Raw genomic sequence first — 24213 nt, 5'->3', positions numbered from 1 at the left:
ATGCAATTTTGCTTGTGCAACTAAGCATGAATGAACAGGCGCATTGTCGTGATGATAAAGCGGTTTTTTCTTCTTCAAATGCGTTCGTTTTTCGGCGATTTCCATTTTCAACCGGTTTAATAATGATGAATAGTATGCTCTGGTTATGGTTTTACCTTTTTCAAGATAGTCCACGAATATTATGCCATGTGCATCCCAAAATACCGAGGCCATAACCTTTCCGACCCATTGTTGCGTTTTTGGACTCTTCGGAGCACTTTGGCCCGGTGGAACCCACTGTTTTGCCTGTTGCGTTGACTCAGGAGTGTAGTAGTGGATCCAGGTTTCATCCATGGTTATGAATCGGCGCAAAAACTCGGTCGGCTTACGCGAAAATAATGCCAAATTCTGCTGGGAAGTTGTCACACGAATTCGTTTTTGGTCCACTGTGAGCAAACGCGGCACCCATCGCGCGAAGAAATTCTTCATGCCCAAAACTGAATGCACGATATTGCCCACACGTTCCAATGATATGCCTATAGCATTAGCTACCTCTCTCAATTTCACTTTGGGATCATTCAACATCATATCATGGATTTTTTCGACATTTTCTGGTGTAGTGACCTCTTTTGGGCGCCCAGATCGTTCAGCATCAACTGTGCTCGTACGGCCACAACGAAACTCGGTAAACCACTTATGAGTCGTTCCAATCGGCGGTGCAAAGTCCGGGTAATACTTATCCAGCTTGGCCTTGGTCTCGGATATCGTTTTCTTCCGAAGATAGTAGTGTTTGATCAAAACTCGAAACTCAGATTTTTCCATATTAAAAAAAACTCGGAGGTTAGTCACTTCTCAGTGCTGTAACTTGTAAATGCGTAAACATAAATGGCTAAAGTTTTGATAGGCGTCATTTGAAGGATCAAGCTTGACGAAAATGGTTCACATTAGTGAATACTAATGCCATCTCTTAGAATTTTCAGGTACTTATCAGACTGCCTAGTATCAGACATATAGTGTTGTCACTTCTAACACACCCTCACGAGTACCTGAAAACTACCCTTCAAACAAAACCTGCCAATTCTTCATGAAATAAACCTTTTGAGCACTGTATTCTCGTTTTTTTTAAAATTAAACGCATTGCTACTGGTCTAGTGACATAGTTACTATCATTGGTGAATTAATTATTAATTATTTAAGCAAATGAAATTTGTTTAAATGTTTTTCTTTCTCGAAAATCTACCCCCCCCCAACATTATTATTCTTAGTCTAGTGGAATATTCAATAACATTACCTTATTAATTTGTAATTGTTTAAAAAAATGTAATTTTAGGAATATTTTTTTTAATTCGTTCTTTCCCTAAAAATTATTATAATGGTCTAGTGTAATATTTATTAACATTTGTTCATTCATTTGTAACTATTTAAAGAAATAAAATTTGTTTCAATAATTTTTTTTTTCGAATTTTTTAAAATAAAAACTATTACTGTAGGTCTAGTGGAATATTTATTAGTAATAATTAATAAATGATTAATAATTTAATCAATAATTATTGATTTATCAGTTATATTTGAGTAATAATATTTATTAAAAATAAATATTAAAAAATAAAGTTAGTCAAACAATGTTGATAAATATTCCACTGAAGAAATATTAATAATTTTTATAAAAAAATATTTAAACAAATTCCATTTGTTTAAAAAATTGAAAATTAAGGAACTAATGTTGATAAATATTCCACTAGACCAATAGGAATAATTTGTAAGGAAAAAAAGAAATTTCAATAAACATTGTTTAAACAAATTCCATTTGTTTAAATAATAAACAATTAATAAACTAATGTTAATATATATTCCACTAAACTAATAGTTATAATTGCTAGGGGAGAAAACGAAATTTCGAATAAAATTATTTAAACAAATTGAATTTGTTTAAATAATCAAAAATCACTTAGCTAATGATAATAAATATTTCACTACACCAATAATAATAATTTTAAGTAAAAAATACAAGAGTAAATTGTTCAAAAGGTTGATTTCATAAAGAATTCAAATTTTTGGTTTTAAGGGTAGTTTTCAGGTACTCGTGGGGTACTCAAAAAAGTGATTTTTCCCATGCATTTTACATGGGAAACTTCAAGTCAAAACCGGCACCTTTAAAAATAAAAAAAAATAAGAAAATATTTTTTTTAAATTAGGGAATTTCTTTTTTCGGTTTTGGAATAAAATGGGGGGGGGGGGCGTTGTCCGCTAGCGTGCAAACAAATATTGCCATGCCTTTTTGGACCACCCAACTCTACAATCATGACGAGAATTGCCAAAGTCTAAAGTATGTTTAACTAGTATAAGAAGTAGTCACAGAGATTACGGAGTAGTATCTTCAGCGGCCTTTGTAGAAGGCCGTTAGTCTCGTAAAGTAGTTCGGCAGTAGTCGGCTATCTGACTCCCGGAATACTTAGTGCACAGTCTGTCGTATTTGCAAGAGCATTTGCATAGATCTATAGACCCAATGTTGAATTTTTTATTATTCCATACCAAGTTTTAACTTTAACCAAGAATGCGTTCAGTACTTTCATTAATTCTTTTTTATTTTTAAAACTTTGACTAATGTCAAAAGCAAGTAGATAGGAAGACAAAACAAGTGAAATAGTGGATACAATTTACAACACTTTTAACCGTCTAAAGGTTTGTTTCTAAAACAAAAATTCTTTAATCATAGATAAAAACTTCAAAATTTAAATAGTATACAATAAAATATTGAAATAATTTCAAAAAAAATAAAATTTTAAACATTTGCATCAGTCACAATTTTAGTTTTAAAGTCTTTACACGATTAAAGAATTAAAAATTTAAAATCAAACCTTAAGAACGTCAAAACACGGTTCCGTCGAAATTAGTTCAACCAGAATTTTTCTCTCAATATTGTATCTGGGATGTGTTACAACTATTTTTCAATAAAAAAACGTTATTATAAATTATTATAAATTATTATAATCCATTGTTTTTATGCTCGTTGCGTGAGCACATTCTCATTGCGCGCTGGGCGCGCGGGGCTTCAAGCCAAGTTTGAGCGAGCCTATGGCGCGCAGGTACGCTCTCGCCCTTCGCGCTTGTTTTCGTACGTTTAATGTGAACACTTTACCTACGTTTTTTCAATTATCAGAAACATTATTACTTAAATAGAGAACTGTGATTAAACTTTGGAAAAATTACAGCCATAAATTGTAACTATAAGATTTTTTGATGTGATTTTAAAGAAGATTCTCAAAGCACCTACGGCTTTGACAATTACATTCTCATTATGAAACTCGTGCTCCGCGCTCGATACTTTGCCTCCAATTAAAAAACTACATCCAGATAACTTGTAAATCTTGTTCAAATCTACTAAAAACAACTTTTTAAACTTACGGATATCTTATGGTGCTTACATACCATTCCGGCTGAGGGCAATTTTATTTATTGTTCAATAATAGTGAGAAAGGTAAACGGCAAAAAATTGTACCAAAAGTGCTCTTCATCTACCTCACTTTTATGGAACAAAAATTAAACTTGCCCACAAATGGAAAGGTATGTAACAGCTATTAAGAAAAAAAATTGCATAATTTTGAAAATGATCCAACTTTTTCAACATTTGTCTAATTAAGAAATTTCATGAAAATAGTTTTGAAGTACATATATTTGATATCTGGTAGAAATTTAGATTTATATTTCTTAGCGTATACATTTTTTTCCTTTTTCTAAAAATTTTCAAAATTTTGAATAGATTATAGCTTTTTAAATTATCATCAAATTTAAAAATGTCATTATGATAATATGGTAATAATAATTTTATTAATAATTTTATTTGGATAATCTGCAAATATTATACTCATTTATAAGAAACGTTAACACACATTTTTTAATTTTTTTTGAAATATCTGCATAACTAAATTTGCCTTCATTTGGGGAACCTTATAAAGTGTATCAAAGTTTTCCTCGATTGGACTAATCCTTCAAAAGTCAGCGTGGCTACAACATTCAGGTAACCATACATAACTACATACATACAGCCAGACGTACATACAGACAGGCATTGACGAAATTTCATAATTTTCGAATTCTGAGTATCGAAGCGTAAAGATCCGTTAAAATGCAGAGGTCGAAAATTTGCACGATTCCATTACACTCTCATGAACGAGACTGAAACACCCAATGTTTTTGAAAACGAAGCGAGATATGAAAAAAATTACAAAGACAAAATCATTCCTTGGAAAAATTACTACAAAAAATCTATTTTATAATTTTCAATATTACTTCGTTTTTTTGAAATACTTCATTTCTTTACCCCATTATAAATTTCTTCTTTCCTGTTCTCGATATAATTATTTTCATTAGAAAAGCTATAATTATGCTTATCTCCACATGTTTTTTAACACTAACAACTTTTTATTATTGGCTCATAACAGCTAAAAAAATATCTTCAGATAAATCGAAAAAAGGAATGTTGTCTGTTCTGATTTTGTGAAGGGTATAAAAGAGTAAAAATTAATGTTTACCTCTTAAAATAAAAGAATCAAGATTCTCAATGAAACGAAGAGAGAATAAAAATTGTTAATAATTTATTTGATTTTATTGTCTTTCTTTTGAATGGCCTTTAAGTTTCACTGAAGACAGAATGTTATTCACCCAACACTTATTCTTCTTGAAACTTTCCCTCTGTTTTCACTTTCAGACCGTACTATTTCGTTGGAGCCGTTACTCAGGTAGTAGCGTTATGTTTCTTTGTTGATTAGACTGACCGTTTTTCCTGGGAGTTCAGCGTCAACCATGGTTCAGATGAGTGTAGTCACTCCGTCTCTTGGACCTGTTTATGTGAATCATGTGTGCTATTCAAGACCATTTTAATGTTTCGTAACTTTAACTTAAAGTGTGTATTTCCTTTGCTTTCGGTTTTCGTAAAGTAATTTTCCCGACTCGATTGTCTTCTGTTGTTGTGGGAAGTGACGAGTCAGATGACGTATGCCTTCCTGTTGCGTCGGGATTGATCGCTGATGAACGATCGTAGTCGTAGCTTCCGGAGGCTACGTATTTTCTAATTTACCCAAATAAGCAAAACCTCTTTTTGGTACAAAGTACTTCTTGGATTCGACTCGAGGGCGCCTGATATGGATTACTTCAATAAGGCAGTTAGAAGCTGATGTGTCACCTCGTTTGATCAAATTCAATCGGGCCAGACGTGTCCCCTTCCCTGCCCTACGACAGTTCGCGAGTAATTAAGTAACATGTTTGGTACTTCGAGCCGAATATTGGGTGAGCAGAGGAACATGATCTCAGACATGACAAGTTTACTGACTGTGCTTGTTCACAACATTACAAACGTCCCGAGACAGACTCTCAGGTATGACAACCATACAGTTAATGGCTTCTTTGCAACATTCTGAACGCCTCGAGACAGGCTCTCAAACAGGACAAACGGACTTACTGACTGTGTGATTGTTCTCAATATTGCAAGCGCCCCGAAACAAGCTCTCAAGTGTGATAAACATACTACTAATGGATTGTTTGTAACATAGCAAACGCTTCGAGACTGGCTCTCAAGCATAACAGACATATTGATGGTATTGTTTGCAATATTGCAAACTTTTCGAGACTGGCTCTCAAGCATGACAGGCATTGATGGTGAATTGTTTGCAATATGGCAAACGCTTCGAGAATGGCTCTAAAGCATGACAGACATTGACGGTAGATTGTTTTGCAACATTGCAAAAGCCTCCAGACCGGCTTTCAGGCTTGGCAGACCTATTAATTATAGATTGTTTTCAACATTGCAAGCGGCGTGAGACAGGTTCTTATGCATGACTTACTTATTTAAAATGACGGACCATATGTTCTTCTCTTGTTATTTAATTTTGCTCAAACCTTGATTGGAGTCTAATAAGCTGACTTTGGATTTATTTTCCCACACGGAGAGAGATAGGTGTTCAAAAGCAATATTAAAAACCTTTGTACCTAACCTTAACATATAGATATTACGGCATAATGTATGAGATCTCCTAATCAGTGTATAATATATTAAGGGGCTATTTTTGAAGATGAAAATATAAAGTGTGTGATATTGACCATTTCAATCTGGAATATTTGAGGAAGCGAATCTTATTGGAGCAGTGTCACTGGCTTTTGGAATTGGATATCATAATTTTCTCAAGAAAATGAGGACTTTTCACAACGGGCATCATTTATGTTAGCATTGAGTAGCATTGAGCAAGGCTAGAATACTTTTATTAAAATTTCGGAGATATAAAATAGATACTTATGTAAAAATGAATATTCTATTGTGCATGTAATTTGTACTACAATGTTTATTTGGTATGAAATTTTTGTATTTGTATTCATTGAACGACATTTTTGTTGCCACCTAAAGAAGGACATGCTAGCACTATGAAAATTAGTCCTGTTGTTAATTTGAAAGTCTTCTCAAAGTTTGAAGAAAAGGTATTTCTTATTTTATGGTGCTTTCAGGGTTTTGATAATTGGGTTTTGGAATATAATTAGGTAAATATTAGTCTCAGATTTGAGTAGACTGAATATATTTGAAATATTCTTATCGTACCTTCCGAACCGGTGGATGGCACACGTATATCTCGGTGACCGACACAAAACAGAAGGAGGTTTCTCGGGAGTTATACGAATTTTTTATTGATTTCCATGTTGCTATGATTGATATTTGCTTCCTTTGTTCCTAGAACATTGCCTTCTGAGAGTCTTTATTGTTCAATATCTTTTTAATTGATTTTGGATTTCCGAACCTCAAAAATCAATCACCATGTGGGGTGTAGTTCACTCGGAATATTTGTGTCGTTTACTGAATTTGAAATAGATTAATTTAAAATAAATATGACAATGGTGCGGCAATGAATAATTGTATTGTTGGGTACTATCTGAAAGTGGAAAAGAATCTGCCTTTTCAGATGAATTCATCTTCTTTGCCAGACAGTAGGCATATAAATTAATATTCTCTTTTTTCTAAGGGCTTTTTCGCAAGGTGTCGGTGATTCCTGTGTTAACCCTATTCGGATTTCCGGCCCATAGGTAACTTGCTAAGATGTTGACTAATAATATCTAGGTAATCTTGTTTAGTATCTGTTTTTCACCGTGCGGGTCTCCGCATTGCATGGGAGTTCATTACTCTCTTCCTTGCCTTCTCATTTTCTGTTGTTCGAAGTTCGCAAGACGAGACCTCTTGCTGAGGATCTATTTCGTCAATAAGATTGGTTGCACTGTAGACTACAATCCGTTCTATCCGCCAAGGACTGAATCCTAGGGCAAGTCCACCGCCTCAAGGTAGAATCCCTAAACGGGACCGAAGGTTACTTCACGGTTCCTAATTACATATGTCAATCCATCTTGTGCTACTTATAGCCCGAAACCACAACATCGATTATTTTCAAGAGGATTCGTTGCCGTCTACGTTCTAAACAACATCAAGGAATATTTCATGATGACATTACTTGCAAAAGGCTTTCGACTGAGGGCTCCGACCTTTCAAACAGTGAGAAAGTACGTTTGGCTTTGGATTTAGAGTCTGACTGTTCAGTTTCTGTTTGCTTTCTGACAAGTTCTGCCAGTGGCGGGCTGGCATAGGGGCGCGGCCGGGGTTTCCCGGCTGTGCCCCCTTGGTTGGCGCCCGCTAAGCCATGCCAAGGCGCCCCAAAAAGATTATATTGTTTAAACAAATAAATATGCGTTAAATTGCAATGAAACGAGTGAAAAGAATATTTAATAATATCCACTATGTACACTTGTACTTCTATATTTAATACCAATAAAGTAAACTGTGTCCTCCAATTTCTTTTCACCCATATTATTCCTAAAAAATTCCCTAATTCATGTTTTGGATTGTATTCGAAAAAATATTTTAAAAACTAAACATTAAATTATTCATGTTCAAATAGTAAAAGTGAAAGGAAAATTCTTGTCATCAGCTACATTACGGAATTTTGAATTCATTTGCTTCCGATGGAATCCAAAATATATTTATTGATTAAAAATGCATAGGACACCTAAATGCATTTTTATGGGCGCCCACTAATATATTGATTTTTTACATATGTTAACTTAAGATGGCGCCTGTACGTATCTTGAAGGGGTTTTCAGATCAACTTATTTATGTCATTTAATTTATAACAAAATCTCGACTAATTATCTGCTGTATTTAATTATTAGATGAATTATTAAGTTTAAACTCAATTTTTATATTAAAATGACTACTTGTTAGTCGAAAGTTTCTCTAAAACAAGTTATTAACTTTCATTTCAAGAGTTTGGATCAAAGAATATATTTCATTATTTTGAAAATTATAAAATATAACTATATTTTTCTATACTTTACTATAATAATTATTATTTTATCATAGTTTAAGCATTTTTAGTAGTTTTTCATGTTTTTATTATGAATTACTCATTTAAATCAAGGTTTAAATTTCGTGGCAAAAATATTTGAAAACTTGTAGTCTAAGGTGTGACAAGCTTTTCATTCTTGAAAAGTAATAAGAAAGATAAAAAAATTAACAATTGGTTGAACTCTTCCACGAAAAAGAATCTACCCGCCGCGCGGGCACATTCTTATTACGTCTCTTATCTTTGTACTCCCCCACATTTTTGCACAAACTTTTTAATATTAAAGGTCAAACCATCTCGGCCTGGGATTGCTTATTAAGTTATGGCAAAATTGAGTACAAATTTTATTTAAGTTAATAATTTAATATTTTTGTTCCTTATTTTGCTCTAAATTTTATTCTCAACTACTCTGCAAAATGTATCGTTTCAATCAATTTATATTATTACAATTGATTATATGCATAGCTATTGAAACAGACATATTTTCACTGTCTTGGTTTTATAATTTCAAGAGTTCGCCTTTTATAAATAAACTATTTTGTTATAAAAAAAATTTAATTTTTATTTTTTATTTTATTTTTTTGTTTGATCAAAATTATAATTGTCGATTTTTCAAAAAGAGTTCGGCTTGCTACATCACAAGTCGCTACAATACGGTGACCTCTGTCGTATAAGCGGTGGCGCAATTGGTAGCGCCCCTCACATGTAATGAGGAAGTTGTTGGTTCAAACTCAGCCCGCAGTGAATTTTTTAGAACTTATTTTTCTCGCGTAATAAAAATTGATTATGATATAGTAGTTCTTCTACTTATCAACCGTACAATCCAGAGACCTCTGTCGTACAAACATCAACTTACCATTGGTATTAGGCCCCTAAATTAATATTCTATCTAATTAACCAGTCTAACCGAAACTCTGTTTCTATAACTCTGTTTCAAAAACTTGAACTAAGTAGAGTCTGTAATAGAATGTCCCGGAATAGCTTTCGCAGAGTGAAGTTTACTGGATACGCACACTGCAACCTTAAAACTATAAGCAATTTCCCTTAATAGAATCATTTAACAAGAGCGATTGCGTATTGCTTGCGCTTCAAACTTCTTTCTGTCTGCCTTAGAGCGTTTTGGACTCGTGGATCAGCGCCTCACTCCCGAAGAAACCCTCAGCGCGTTTGATAGTTTGTTTTTTCTGTGCTGAGAGCGAATTCTCGGAGCAACACTCCCGATAAGGCACTGCACGATTGAAGCACCGTTAGGATGTGTGCCCAGTTTTGATCCCGGATAGGATGGACTTGTGTGATCTGCCTCTGCTGAAACATCTTTTGGGACCTACAATCCCTCCATTGCCACATTGTACTGGTTACCAGTTGTGCACTGCTACAATACGACCAATTGTGCTCAATGGCGGGCGGAACTGAACTCTTGACATCCATACATGAAATTTGTTTCGTTCGTCGAACCAGGCAGGCGGGTCGGATGATAATAATGTATTCGATATTATTGTCTTTCTTTTGAGTGACCCTTAGCTCCACTGTAGACAGAATTGTTTGAACCTAAGGCTTATTCATCTTGAAACTTTACCTCTGTTTTGACTTTCAGGCCTACTCTTTCGTTGGAGTCTGTAAGCAGGTAGTAGCCTAATGGTTCTTTGTTGATCAGAATCGGACCCTTTTTCCTGGGAGTTCCGTGTTAACCAAGGTTTCTAACGAGTGTAGCCATTCAGTCTCTTGGACCTGTTTATGTGAGTCAAGTGTGCTATCCGAGACCATTTTAATGTTTCGTAACTTTAAATTAGACTTTATTTCCTTTGCTTTCGGTTTTCGTAAAGTGATTTTTCCGATTCGATTGTATTCTGGTGTTGTGGGAAGTGACGAATCGGATGACATATGACTTCCGGTTGCGTCGGGATCGATCGCCGATGAACGATCGTGGTCGTAGCTTCCGGAGGCTACGTATTTTCCAATTTTTCCAAACAAACAAAGCCTCTTTTTGGTACAAAGTGCTTATTGGATTCGACTCAAGGACGCCTCATTTGCATTACTTCGATAAGGCATTTAGAAGGTGATGTTTTACCCCGTTTGATCAACTTCAACCGGACCGGACGTAACTTCTTCCCTGTCCTACGCCAATCCGAAAGAAGAAATTCCCTAATTTTTATTTTTTTATTTTTCGATTTCAACAGGTGCCCGTTTTGAGTTCAAGTTTCCCATGTGAAATGCATGGGGGAAAATCACTTTTTTGAGTTTTTAAAATAATTTTTTAGGGTTTGAAAAAATGTACCGGGAAAGTATGAAGGCCTTTCGAGTATTATCCAACGAAGAATTTTATGTATCAGACATATAGGGTTGTCACATTTAACACATCCCCACGAGGACCGGAAAAATACCCTTAAAACAGAAACTGCTAATTCTTTATGAAATCGATCTTTTGAGCACTGTATTCTTATATTTTTTCACTCAAAGGTCTAGTGGCATATTTATTATCATTGGTTAATTAATTACACAGGCCCACAAAAAAAAATTTGTCTGCACGAGACGAGTGACTGGGCTAACCGTATGGATTTTGAGTTATTGAATCCGAATATGGCCTCAGAATTTGTTCTATGCGTCTCAGTTTTGCCCTAGATTCAAAAAGTGGGGAAAAGCCTAGGGATTTTTTTGTCACACAGACCACACAAAGAATTTGTCTGCACGAGACAAGTGATTAGGTTACCCTTATAGATTTTTAGCTGCTGAATCCAAATCTGGCCTCAGAATTTGTCCTACGCTTCTCAGTTTTTCCCTAGATGCAGAAAATAGGGGGAAACTGGGGTTATTCTAGACATTGGTTTGACAATACCATTATACGGAAGAATAAACGTACTGATGTCTTATTCTCATGTGCTGTGACTTATAGATCAAATTGAAATACAAAAATTCCCCAGTGTGCTTACCGTTTCCCCTAGCTAGGATAAATCTGCGGAAATTGGAGGTTTTGCGCATGTTAAACTGACTTATAAAGCAAGAAATAAGACAAGTTCTATTTCCTCAGTAGTTTTGCTCTTTCAATATAAATTTGACTACCAATTTTTTCGAGCTTCTATCATTTTCTCCCTAGATGCAAAAAGTAGGGAAAAGATTATGGATTTTCTGGTCACAGATGGCATACAAAAATACTTAATTTTGTACACAAAAATTGTTTAGTGTGTTTTCTATTTCCCTTAGCTTGGGCAATTCTGAGGCCATATTTGGATTCAGCGGCTCAAAATCCATAAGGATAGCCTAGTCACTTATCTCGTGCAGACAAACTTCTTGTATGGCCTTTGTGACCAGAAATCCCTCAAATTTTTCCTACTTTTTGCATCTAGGGTAAAACTGAGACGTGTAGGAGAAATTCTTTGCCAAGATTTGGATTCAACGGCTCAAAATTTATAAGAGTAGCCCAGTCACTTGTCTCGTGCAGACACATTTTTTGTATGGCCTGTGCGACGAGAAAATCCCTATTCTTTTCCCTACTTTTTGTATATAGGGGAAAACTGAGATGTTTGGAACAAATTCTGAGGATATACTCGAATTTAGCGGCTCAAAATCCATAAGCGTAGCGCAGTGACTTGTCTCGTGCAGGCCTAGTGAAATATTGATCAACATATGTTCATTCATTTTTAACACGTTAAGCCAATGGAATTTGTTTAAATAATTTCGTTTTGAATTTTTTTAAATAAAAATTATTATTGTAAGTCTAGTGGAATGTTTATCAATAATAATTAATAACTTATTAATAATTTATTAAATAATAATTGATTTATCAGTTATATTTAAGTAATAATTTTTATGTAAGTATAAATATAAAAAAATAATGTTAATCAAACAATGTTGATCAATATTCCACTGAAGAAATATTAGGAATTTTTATAAAAAAGTATTTAAACAAATTCCATTTGTTTAAAAAATTGGAAATTAACGAACTAATGTTAATAAATATTCCAATAGACCAATAGTAATGATTTTGAAGGAAAAAAAGAATTTTCAATAAAAATTGTTTAAACAAATTATATTTATTTAAATAATAAACAAGTAATAAACTAATGTTAATAAATATTCCACTAGAATAATAGTTATAATTTTTAGGGGGGAATCAAATTTTCGAAAAAAATTATTTTAAAAAATTACATTTGTTTAAATGATCAAAAATTAATTAATCAATTTTACATGGCAAACTTCAAGTCAAAACCGGCACCTTTTAAAATAAAAAAATAAATAATTAGGAAATTTATTTTTTCGGATTTGGAATAAACTGGGGGGGGGGGATTGTTTCCCTCTAGCGTGCAAAAAAATGTTGCCATGCATTTTTGGACCACCCTATTCTACAGTCATGACAGGAATTCCCAAAATCTAAAGTATGTTTAACTAGTATAAGAAGTAGTCACAGTGATTACGGAGTAGTACCTTGAGCGGTCTTTGTAGTAGGCCGTCAGTCTCGTTAAGTAGTTTGGCAGTAGTCGGCTATCTGACTCCCGGAATACTCAGTGCGCAGCCCCTCGATGTTTACGAAACGTCCGCAAAATTCGTAGTTTTGTACACGATTGGAACCCGAAATATCTTTCCTTGAATCTGTTTAGCCTATTTCAATATAAAATTTACCGACAAATTAATTGTTATATATACGTCGTCGAAAGTTAGTTGCTCTTTCAAAGTAATAATAAAAGTTGTTTGATGTTGGGTATTGTAAGCATGACATAAAAATGTTGACGTTTTTCTGTTTAGATTATCAACTAATTCACCTAGAAATAATCTATTTGAAATTTTTTTAGTGACTTATGGGTCTCGGACCCATTCAGTAGCGATTATGAATCAGCATTAATCGATAGAGGTACGATGATTCCGATAGAAAATTAATAATTTAAATAAAACAAATATAATTTAAATAGTTCAAATTATTCGTTAAAAAATAGTTCAATGGCTACCTTTAAGAAAATCTTGGCATACGTGTAGTCTATTTTTATTTACAGACTATTTATTTTTAGGCATTTTAATTGATTTTGCTCAACGTTTTTTTTTACACACTTGCATCACACCACATCAGAATTTAAAAAATTGATTTATTTTTTTCACATTTACCATATATGGATCTTTAATTTACAAAACCTAACACTCACGTTTTATCTTTTCGAAATTGCCTTTACCAAAAATGCGGGTATTAAAATTCTTAACATTTGGATGTTTGTAATGCAAATGGATATAGGTTAATTACGGAGTTTGTTTCTAACACATGGACTCCCTGCAGCCATTAGCATGTGCACTGAATAAGCTGAATGTCACTGAAGCTTAATTCAGTGTAAATCTTATAATTCCTGTACAGGATAATCTAATGAAACTACTTTAAAAAGAGAATTACAACTAAATTATCATTGAATTTATAAATAAATTGTCGCATCAATTAAAATATATTATAATATTATTTAAATTAAATTTCTGTAATTTTTTATTAATCAGCATTGTGCTATTCAAACTTATTATCTCATACTTTTCATTCGAAAAATTAATTCTTTAAAATTTTAATCTACATAGTCCACTCAGTTCAACAGAGCCTGAGGTAACCTGCAATTGGCAGATTCACGCTTATTAAAAATTGCTGTGCGCATCGTATTTTCACCATTGGGTATGATCCTTTAAGAACTCCATTTCATATTGAATCTCAACCCATTCATATGCACGTTAACGAATCGTAGAATGCTCATAGGAATTATTTCAGGTTAGTCAGTCTCATTCAACTCTATTCACTTAGCATTTTGACGAATTTTGACCCAAAATGGTTTTTTGTGAAAAAAAGGAAGACCGGCTTACCTTTGGATGACCCTCATTTACATACTTCGTGTACAAAACTGAAATAGGTTCAACACGAAACCTTTTTAGCTTACGAATTTTTTTTTTTTGACGATGAAGTCTTTTTTACTAGGAGATATAATGGTATTATCATCTCATTCTAGAAAAGCCAGAACGCTTTTTTTAACTTCGCATTGTCATAGATATCTATTATTGCCTTGAAAATAGGAATTTCTTGGTTGTAGAACTGCTGTACCTTGTACCATTTTCTTAAAAAATGAGGGAGTGCCCATTTCTAGCGTTCTGAAGAATTTAAGTTTCCACATAATAGCTTTTCTCATTGTCATCTTTAATCGAATTTTCAAATCTTGAAGTTTTGTTATTTTTCGTGGTAAAATTCTTCGCCTCAACATACTGCTCAATTTCCGTAAGCAAAGAAAAGTGTGCCTCAAGTATTCTCAGAGTAAAGTAGGATGATGGATTGAACATTTTTTTGCCAAATTCAAAATTTTCGATATTTGAATGTGTGCTACTTCGATAATTTAGGCAGCACATCTTTTTCCTTTATATGGCGTCTACTAGCCACCAAAATTTAAAAAAAATCGTAAGATTTTTGACCTGGGTAATTGCGCGCTCTTTCCACAACTACAAGTTGGTGACAGATATGACATGTATATTTTTGATATTTTATCCAACTATTATATGTTATATCTTTTGATAAGCCTTCTTTAGTGACTGTAAGCTCTTGTTCCTATTTCAGGGAGTCTGCGTGTACATTTTTGTTTGATATGACTTGTATTTGGATTCTAGGATTGCCCATAATATCACGGTGACAGAAAAATGACAACTTTCGTGGAAACGCCCATATAGATATTATATCCATCATCCCTATTCCTTTCCCAAACTCAGTCTGATTCCTTTTCTAAAGACGCGTTTCTTCAAGGATAATGCATTGTGAAAGTGGCTTATTCCATCCTTTTGAATGGCCGAAAAACCACCAGGATAACTTTACGTTAGAAGAGTACCCTTAGAATTGACAATTACCACGATAAGCACTGACTGGAACCCGCAGATTTAGAACAAGGAGGCACACTTAGGAGGAACCAGGCCGGGCGATGGCGGAAGCAAAGTTTCAGATGACCTCATAGATCGACCCACTTTCGCCATAGCCAACCCTGCCGAACGAAGAAAAGGAATTACCTCTGACATCCTGAAGCAATATAGTTTTTGTGTCTCTTTAATTCTTTTTATAACGTTGAATTTCCCAATCCAATGGAGAATAACAAGGTTCAAAATGAATCTGAGACAATTCCGAGTAATTTCGGCAAGAATGATGATAATAATTATAATACCGATGATGCCAGACGGAAGCCCAAGAACGAAAGTGAGAAAGTGACAGGGCCCGTGCAACGCGCCTAGACCGTCAACTCAACGGGTTTCTCGCGTCAGGGCGCATTCACGGAACCTCAAGCCGCAAGGCACTATCGGAGAAACTCGGAACTACTGATCCTCACCTTCTAAGAGACAATTCTACAATGATTTTCGAAATAAATTGTTAAATAACAGTACAATCCACAATACCTATTAGTAGTAAGTGAGTTTCTCTGGCCTCCAAAACAAAACGGCCTGGAAGCAAAGTGATACTTGAAATATGTCAAAGTTCCTGAGTTTTAGCAATAGGCGGGAAAATTTGAAATAACAAAAGAACTAATATGAATTTTACATAAATATCGCTAAAAAGAAGGTTGATTAAAAGTTCTTAAGAATTGAACAAGGACTAAAATAGGTGTGTTAACGCTTACTGAGGAATCTTTGACTTATTTCAAGAATTTATTTCTCGCTCGGCGCAGAAATCGACCAAACCCGAATCACAGCGCCACCATTGAGAAAATCTTAGAACTAAAATTAAAATCTGAATATAAGTACGTTTCATCATTGTTTTACAAGCTAAATACTAAACTGATATTGAAATAAAAGTTAAAACGTGCCTGAGTACAACGCCTTGAGGTTAAACTGTGAACCGATCTCTTATAATTAAATATCAACTATTTTCAATAAACTAGGACCATTAACCAGATTAAATAAAGGCAATGTCCGTACTAAATTCTGATTCCAATCTTCATGAATCTTTTCAGAAGAAAGCTTCATGAATCTCGAAAGTTTGCCAGACTCATTTTCGCGCGGAAAAATTCAAATTAAGCGTGAGCAGCATAACGCATTAAAATCAAATAGCTACATCCACAGGGCTATGCCTAAAAATCCATGACCTAAGTGAATGTATGGAAGGCTAAATATACGTTATTTACCGCCAGCACGTCGATAACCCAAACTTGACCTGAACCTCCCGGAGTCTCAGTCGACAGCGCGCCACCTAAAGAGACTGAACTAAAACAAAACTATAAGTTCCGTTAATCTCCTACTCGTTTGACGACGTAAATGCTAGTACAATCCTGGCCTGAAGGTGGATTATGAATTACCGTGAAACTTACAATGAAAAATATCCGAAACTCCGGTAATTCACCGTTACTCCAATTTTCGAGCGGGAAAATTCGAAAAATCTATAACTGAAACAGAAAACTGAGTTCAAAATTTAATTATCAGGTTCGATTACTATACATCCATAATCCACGTGGATCCATCGCTCTAATATACAAATATAAATAGCCTATTGACTAACTTTGACCACAGAGGACGCGCAAGTGCATACTTAGAAGGTTTTCTTAAGCTTAAGGCATACACAGAATTACCAATTTTACATTTTATAACTTTTCGGTAGTCGCTCGTTGCATGGTCGAATCTCGATGTTGACGTCCAAATGACTTTCCATTCGAAGACCGATGAGATCACACTTGCCAAGTTTCCGATCGTTGGTTGTAAATCTTCCCCAGTGTCCGTGCATTTTAAACCAATGTGACGTACTCGGATCAGGGTAGCGTCAGGTTGCGCGAAAACTCCCTGGTATGGTATTTTCAGAGTAACCAAGATGGCGACGTACTGCGAGACTTTTGATTAGCCAAGCCTGGGCTCTGACCATTTCCGGTAACTGTAGTGGTATAGTAACTGGACTGGTTCTAGGTGGCCACACCATGGAGTGGCAGTTGTAGTGGTGACGCCAGACCTCGGCGACAAGATGGAAAGAGAAAACTGTGAATTCTTAACCGAATGAAGAACACACCCTTGATGATAATTTAAGGCCCGCATTCTTGTGCTGAGATCGGAGATTAGAGGTACAAGATGGTGGAAATGTGGTTGTTGATAACTAATTCACCCTGGTCGTTGGTAAATTCAGCAAACCCTTGGAAGTGACAACTCATCCCTTAAGTCCGTGGCGTTGTTATCATTCTCGGAGATTTAAAGGCGGTGGATAAGCCATGTAACAAACGTTCGGAAGGTATAAATCAACAGTTAACAATTTTTGATGAGTGCCCTGTGGTCGAGACTTCCGTTCTTGACCGTGGTCATGTCGTTCGCTTATCATGAATTGAATCCCCTTTTAAAAGTGACAGGTCAATAAAATTTACCCTGTCACAGCATCACTCATCAGAATCGACTGCTTCAAACAAAATGGCATTTCAAAACAAAGTTTAGTGGATATAAGGTAAGAATTTGAATCGAGTAATAATTTTTCTGCCAATACAGCAGCCTATTGTCTAATCATACACGATCGAACAGTTCAATATAAACCCATTAGTGGCGCTGTTCAGAAATTAATTTGTAATGGTGGGGTGATATTGAGTAGTTGGGGGTTAAATCAGGGTATAAAAGAGCTGCATATGGCTGAAAAATATCAGTCTTAGTTGAGATAGAATACGCTGTACACTAGGGTGGTCAAAAAATACATGGCAACATTTTTTTGCATGCTAGAGGGCAACGATCCCCCCATTTTATTCCAAATCCAAAAAAAGAAATTCCATAATTTTTTTTTTTTATTTCAACAGGTGCTGATTTTGACTAGAAGTTTCCCATGCAAAATGCATGGGGAAAAATCACTTTTTTGGGTTTTAGAATAATTTTTTAGGGTTTGGGAAAATGTATTTGAAAAGTATGGGGGCCTGTATAGAATTATCCAACGAAGAATTTCATCTGTCAGCCATATGGGCTTGACAAACTTAACACACCCCCACGGGTATATGAAAACTACCCTTAAAACCAAAAATGACAATTTTTCATGAAGTCGACCTTTTGAACACTGTATTCTCGTATTTTTTTAATTTAAATTATCATTTTTTTTTTAGTGGATATATTTATTATCATTGTTTAATTAATCTTCAATTATTTAAACAAACGGAATTTGTTTGAATAAATTTTTTCTCGAAAATTCGTTTTTCCCCCTAAAAAGAATTGCTATTAATCTAGTAAAATATTTGATAACATTGCTTAATTAATGTTTTATTATTTAAATAAATAGGATTTGTTTAAAACAATTTTTTTTCAAAATTTCTTTTTTTCCTTAAAAATGATTACTATTGGCCTAGTGGAAATTTATTAACATTAATTCATCGATTTTCAATTGTTTAAACAAATGGAATTTCTGTAAATAATTTTTTTATCAAAAATGAATAATATTTATTCAGTGGAATATTTATCAACATTGTTTGATTAATTTTATTTAAAAAAAATTCTTTAAAAAAAATCATTACTTAAATATTACTGATAAATTATTTATTATTAAATTAATTAAATATTAAAAAATTAATTAACCAATTATAAGAAATATTCCATTAGATCAATATTAATAATTTTAAGTAGAAAAAGACCATAATACAGTGCTCAAAATGTCGATTTCATGAAGAATTGCCATTTTTTTGATTTAAGGGTAGTTTTCAGATACTTGTGGGGGTGTGTTAGGGGTGTCAAACCCATATATATATATATATATATATGATACATTTAACTCTTTGCTGGATAATTCTCTACAGGTTCCCATACTTTCCCGTCACATTTTTCAAACCCTAACAAATTATTCCAAAAACTCAAAAAAGTGATTTTTCCCCATGCATGTTACATGGGAAACTTCAAGTCAAAACCGGCAGCTGTTAAAATCGAAAAATAAACAATAAACTTTTAGGGAATTTCTTTTTTCGGATTTGGAATGATATTGGGGGGGATCGTTAGCCTCTAAAAAAGAAAAGCCTTTTTGAGCCACCCTATTGTACACCTTCTGGGCTTCAAAAAGCATTACGGTGACATTATATTCAAGGAACTAGTCATCATTTCTCTCCAAGAAGATGCTCGCCCTAGTCTTCCTTTTAGAACCACCCTGAAGCTGAAGTTCACTACCTGAAAGGTATAAAGCAATAATATATGGTAAACACATAATTTCCATGGAATAAACTGGACTGGCGGTGACAAACCTTATGAAGATGCTAGGCATACACTTCAAGAAACGTTAATGACTGCACGCACAAACTTCGTCAAAGGTCTTAAAAAGAAATGTTTGGAAGAGTTAAATTGTTCTTCGTTATAAATAAATAAATTTAATTTATCACTACCTTCGTTTACACTACATACGTATCGCGCCCATAATTGTGCTGTAAATAATGCTATAATATTAAAAAATTGGATTCTAAATATACCCGATAATTTCACAACGAGCAATGTTTTGAGCGACGAAGTAGATGTTAATTATAAAGAAAAAGATTTGTATGATAATATAGAAATTTCTTTGAAGAAACTAGGTTGTGATTATTTTTAATTGAATCAATACATTTTTAAGTGGATTATTAAATGCCTATTTACTCATGATTTCCCTCTCCTATTAATTTTAAGTTGGATCTTTTGAGTATACATTATTTTACATTTAAGTTTTCACGTAAAGATGAGTTTATAGTTGTTTTTTAAGTAAAGATTAGTTTATAGTTAGATTTTTAAAGCGTATGCGCAAATATTGCGTAATATTGCAGATTTCACCTACAAATTACGTTGTACAGTTTTCATTTTTATTTATTTGTGAACAGCTCCTCCTCATTTGGGGGAAATATTCGCAAGGGAACAAGGCGCAATCGAGGGCCAACCAATTTTATTTTATGTATATTATCGTTAGTATTTTTTCTCAGTTTTTTATATAAACGCTGTTATGGGCATTTTTAGGGAAAGAGAGATAATAAGGGTCACTCTTGCTAATTATTGTTTATTTGTTTTATTTTTTTATGACATTCCCCGAGTTTTAGAGACCAGAGAGAGATGGAAGAAGAAGTAATTTCGCATGGAGTATTAACCACCATCTAGGATTTACGGTACGGTCCACGAGGAGGCAAGACGGGTTGAAGTCGCACAGGTGCAGACGCAGCCGAGGGTTGGTCACCGGGGCTGGAATATAGATGAGATTCCTGGTTCGATTTAAATCTCACCGTTCAGGATTCGAAGCAGTACACCTATCACCATCTATTGGGTATTAGAGTCCTGAAATCTCCGTCCATGCTCCATGACACTGTTGTTTTGAATTTAGCTTAAAGAAAGTAATAGCTGTGGGGTTTTATCAAATAAGAGGGGAAACCCCTTTTAAAGTAATTCGCATGCACAGAGTTGGTGTGGTCGCCAGCATGGTGAGAATCTCTGCCTATAAAAGCGTGTCTCCAGAGCGATTTCTTTATTCGGCTTCTTCAGTCGCTTGCGAAAAAGCGTAACATCTCTGAAAAAAGGACCTGCGGAAGATCAATGCCATTTGTTGAATGGAAGTATACCTACCAATGAGGCCGCTGTCCGGCCTGAATTCAAAGAAGAGGTATGCAGAGACAAGGATCTAGCAGGTGCAGCTAAAGTATGGAACCAGGATCGTTGGCGAGCTTGAATGTAAATTAAAAAAATTCCTGCCTACGAGGCTCGTGAAACTTCTGGAAGATCCTGCAATTCTAGTGAAAATGCAGGATTCTGCTGCTGCTGAGAAGCTACAATTGAAATATTTGTGTGGACAATAAATTAATGCGAAATTTAAAAATGTCAAATAGATTGTAAAAAATGATGAAATTATATAAATTAAATGTTAATTTTTAACCATTATTCTTAATATTTATTAATAAGTTTCAGTCACTATGTAAGATTTTTTTCGTTTCATTTACTTAAATTTAACCAAATTTAAATTGATTCGCCAAATAAAATGATAGAGGGCGGAAAATTTGAATACATAGAATGTTGGTGATTAAGCTACAGTATTAATTGAGGTTGACGTCAGTGAGGTAGATCCCTGACATCTTCTTCGTATAACACTTGTAGAAACATAGGAACACCCGTGGATGTTAATGAAGTACCAGCGCGCAGGACGCAAGTTAGCGACAGGAATTTTGTCGGTGTGTACGGTTAGACAGAGCCTCAATTCAGCGGTCGATACATGCATTACCGACTGTTTATATTGGTGCTGTAAAAAATTATTAACTAATCTTACAGTGGTGCCATCTCTTATTCATAGCTATTTATCCTTTATTGATAAGGTGCGCTCCTGGTATAGCAAGCGAGACTGGATCTGTGCATTTCTGACAGTCCCTGTTTTACCGACCTAGAGTAAAATAATAATATAACAATTTACCGGACTCCCTAATTTACGGACTAAAGGTAATATTCCTCCAAACGTTAACGACATGTAGTAAAATAATTATATAAAAATCCACCGACCTCCCTACCTCACCGACTATTGTTAACATTGATCTCTACCTAATCGACCTGCAGAAAATGAGAAAACAAATAGTTACCAACCTTCCTTTCTTACCTGCTAATGGCAATAAACTGTTTTCCAGTCGATGGTAACATAGCATGGAACAGAATCATACAATGCTAACTTAGCAGGAATCTCCGTTATTAACCTTACTGTTCTACCGACTTCGCACAGAACATAACCTTAAAATTACCGATCTCTCTGCAGACCGTTGGTGCAATGCTTTCTCAACTGGTATCTGCATTACCGACCACATTGTTCTACCGACTTTGGGAACATGGCACGGATCAGAACCCACTGATCTGGTAGACCCATAATGGTAGCGCCATCTGGCGGAAGGAGGGATCGCACCAGCCTAGCCTAACTGCTATCGGCAATTGCATCATAAGAATGTTTCAGCTGCAAAATAATGTAATTTTTACAAAAAGATAAAGTGAAGGAATTTTCGAATGAATCAAAAGCCAAGAAGAAGCAAAAAAGCCATATGTCAAAGAAACAAAATCAAAGACAACGAAAATACAAAAAAAAAGTCAAAGATACAAATATTAATAATTTGGCAATTGGATGAAATAAACGAGCAAAGAAATAAGCTTTAAAAAAGCTCTTAAGTATACATAAGGCAGGGTTTTCGAAAGATAGATCTTGTACCTACTAGCAATCCCAGGCCAATCGGTCGGGTCTACTAAGTTTTTACCCAAAACTGTCAAAGCCCTTTACCTGATTTGAGCCGCTGGAAACCCTTGAACCCAAGACACTCATTTCTATTTGAAACTTCACGCTAAAATTGAGAATTATGAAATAAAATAATGAATGTCTAGTTTTCGTTACTTTAATATTGTCAGGTGAAATATTCCATGCAATCTCAATTTTGTATACTCACAATTTAACTTCCCTAAAAATTGTATTGTTTATAAATAATTCAGAATTTAATGTTCAAATTCAGACTTAAATTTATCTAACGTATATACTAATTATAAAGGGTGGACACGCTGGGGCTTACATACATGGCGAATTGAATGCTACCCGAATCGCACAATAGTAGAGGAGAATTCATTATACAGGGGTATTTTCATATTTCGTTCCTTTAAAGTTGCATTCGGATCGGCCATTCGGTCAAGTCCGTGCATCTTCGGAACAACTTTATCATAGTTTACATGGTTGCGTTCGAAACTTCAAATGGACACAAGTGTCAAAACAATATAGGTTGTGTTACATAGTAATTGCAAATAATAAAAGTGTTCGATTAATAATGAAATGAGACATGTGAACTGAGAAGTAAACATCAATTTCTTTCTGTGCCAATAACATTATGGAATGTCTGCTGAGTGACAATTACTATAAAATAGTAATAATATGCTGCGCTTCCAGTGGGCGAAGAGTGAATTGTGTTTACCGCTTATTTACGGCATAAAAACAGGTATGTTATGAATAGACAAGATATGTTTTAAATAAAGTGAATGAAATATCACATGCGTATACTTTAAACTGACATTGCCTACATTTACTTACAGCGATTAGGGAAAACAGGTGAATTTGAACATAACCTCCAAATAATGACAGTTGTCTTTGGGCCTCATCTCAAAATTTCATTAGATTAAATACTGAAATAAATTAAAAAAATCTCTCAGGATAGTAATTTTAGTGGCTGATCAAATGCCAGTTTGCACACCATACCCAAAGAAGCAATGTCGAAAATACAATAATTTAAAGAAAAAGTTGTTCCAGAGAACATATTTTCTAAAATAAAAATAATACATAAAATGTTTATTAATTAAAATTTGGGCTTGTTAAATTGCTTCGAGATTTTTTTTTGCCACACTGATACCATCAAAATTACTTAAAATTGATTTTAGGTGCTGATCAAATCCCAATTTCAAAATCAGATCCGGATATATCAAGTTCGAAAATAGAATTATTACAAAAAAAATTGGAATGTAAATATCGGCCTAAAAGGATCGATCTGTGTAAAAAAAAATGGTAATCAAATTTTAAATTCAGAAATAATGTTTAACTTATTAAAATGATTAATAAGTAATGATTGTTCAATTGATAATAAGTCATTATTATTTAGATTATCGCTGCCGACACTGTCAGTGATAAACATACAAAACCACCAAACATTTATTTGGCAAAGAATAATCAATCGAAAGTATAATAAACATGCCGGTCCGATCTGTCATTATTTCGAGGTTATGTTCAAATTCACCTGTTTGCCCTAATCAATGTAAATAAATGTAGGCAATGTCAATTTAAAGTTTACGCATGTAATATTTCATTCACTTTATTTAGAAAATATCCTGTCTTTTCATAACATATCTGTTTTTATGCCGTAAATAAGCGGTAAACACAATTCACTCTTCGCCCACTGGAAGCGCAGAATATTATTACTATTTTATAGTATTTGTCACTCAGCAGACA

The sequence above is a fragment of the Belonocnema kinseyi genome, chromosome 5 (assembly GCF_010883055.1).
Source record: "Belonocnema kinseyi isolate 2016_QV_RU_SX_M_011 chromosome 5, B_treatae_v1, whole genome shotgun sequence".
In the NCBI taxonomy this organism is placed as follows: Eukaryota; Metazoa; Arthropoda; class Insecta; order Hymenoptera; family Cynipidae; genus Belonocnema; species Belonocnema kinseyi.
This window is presented reverse-complemented; position numbering follows the sequence as displayed.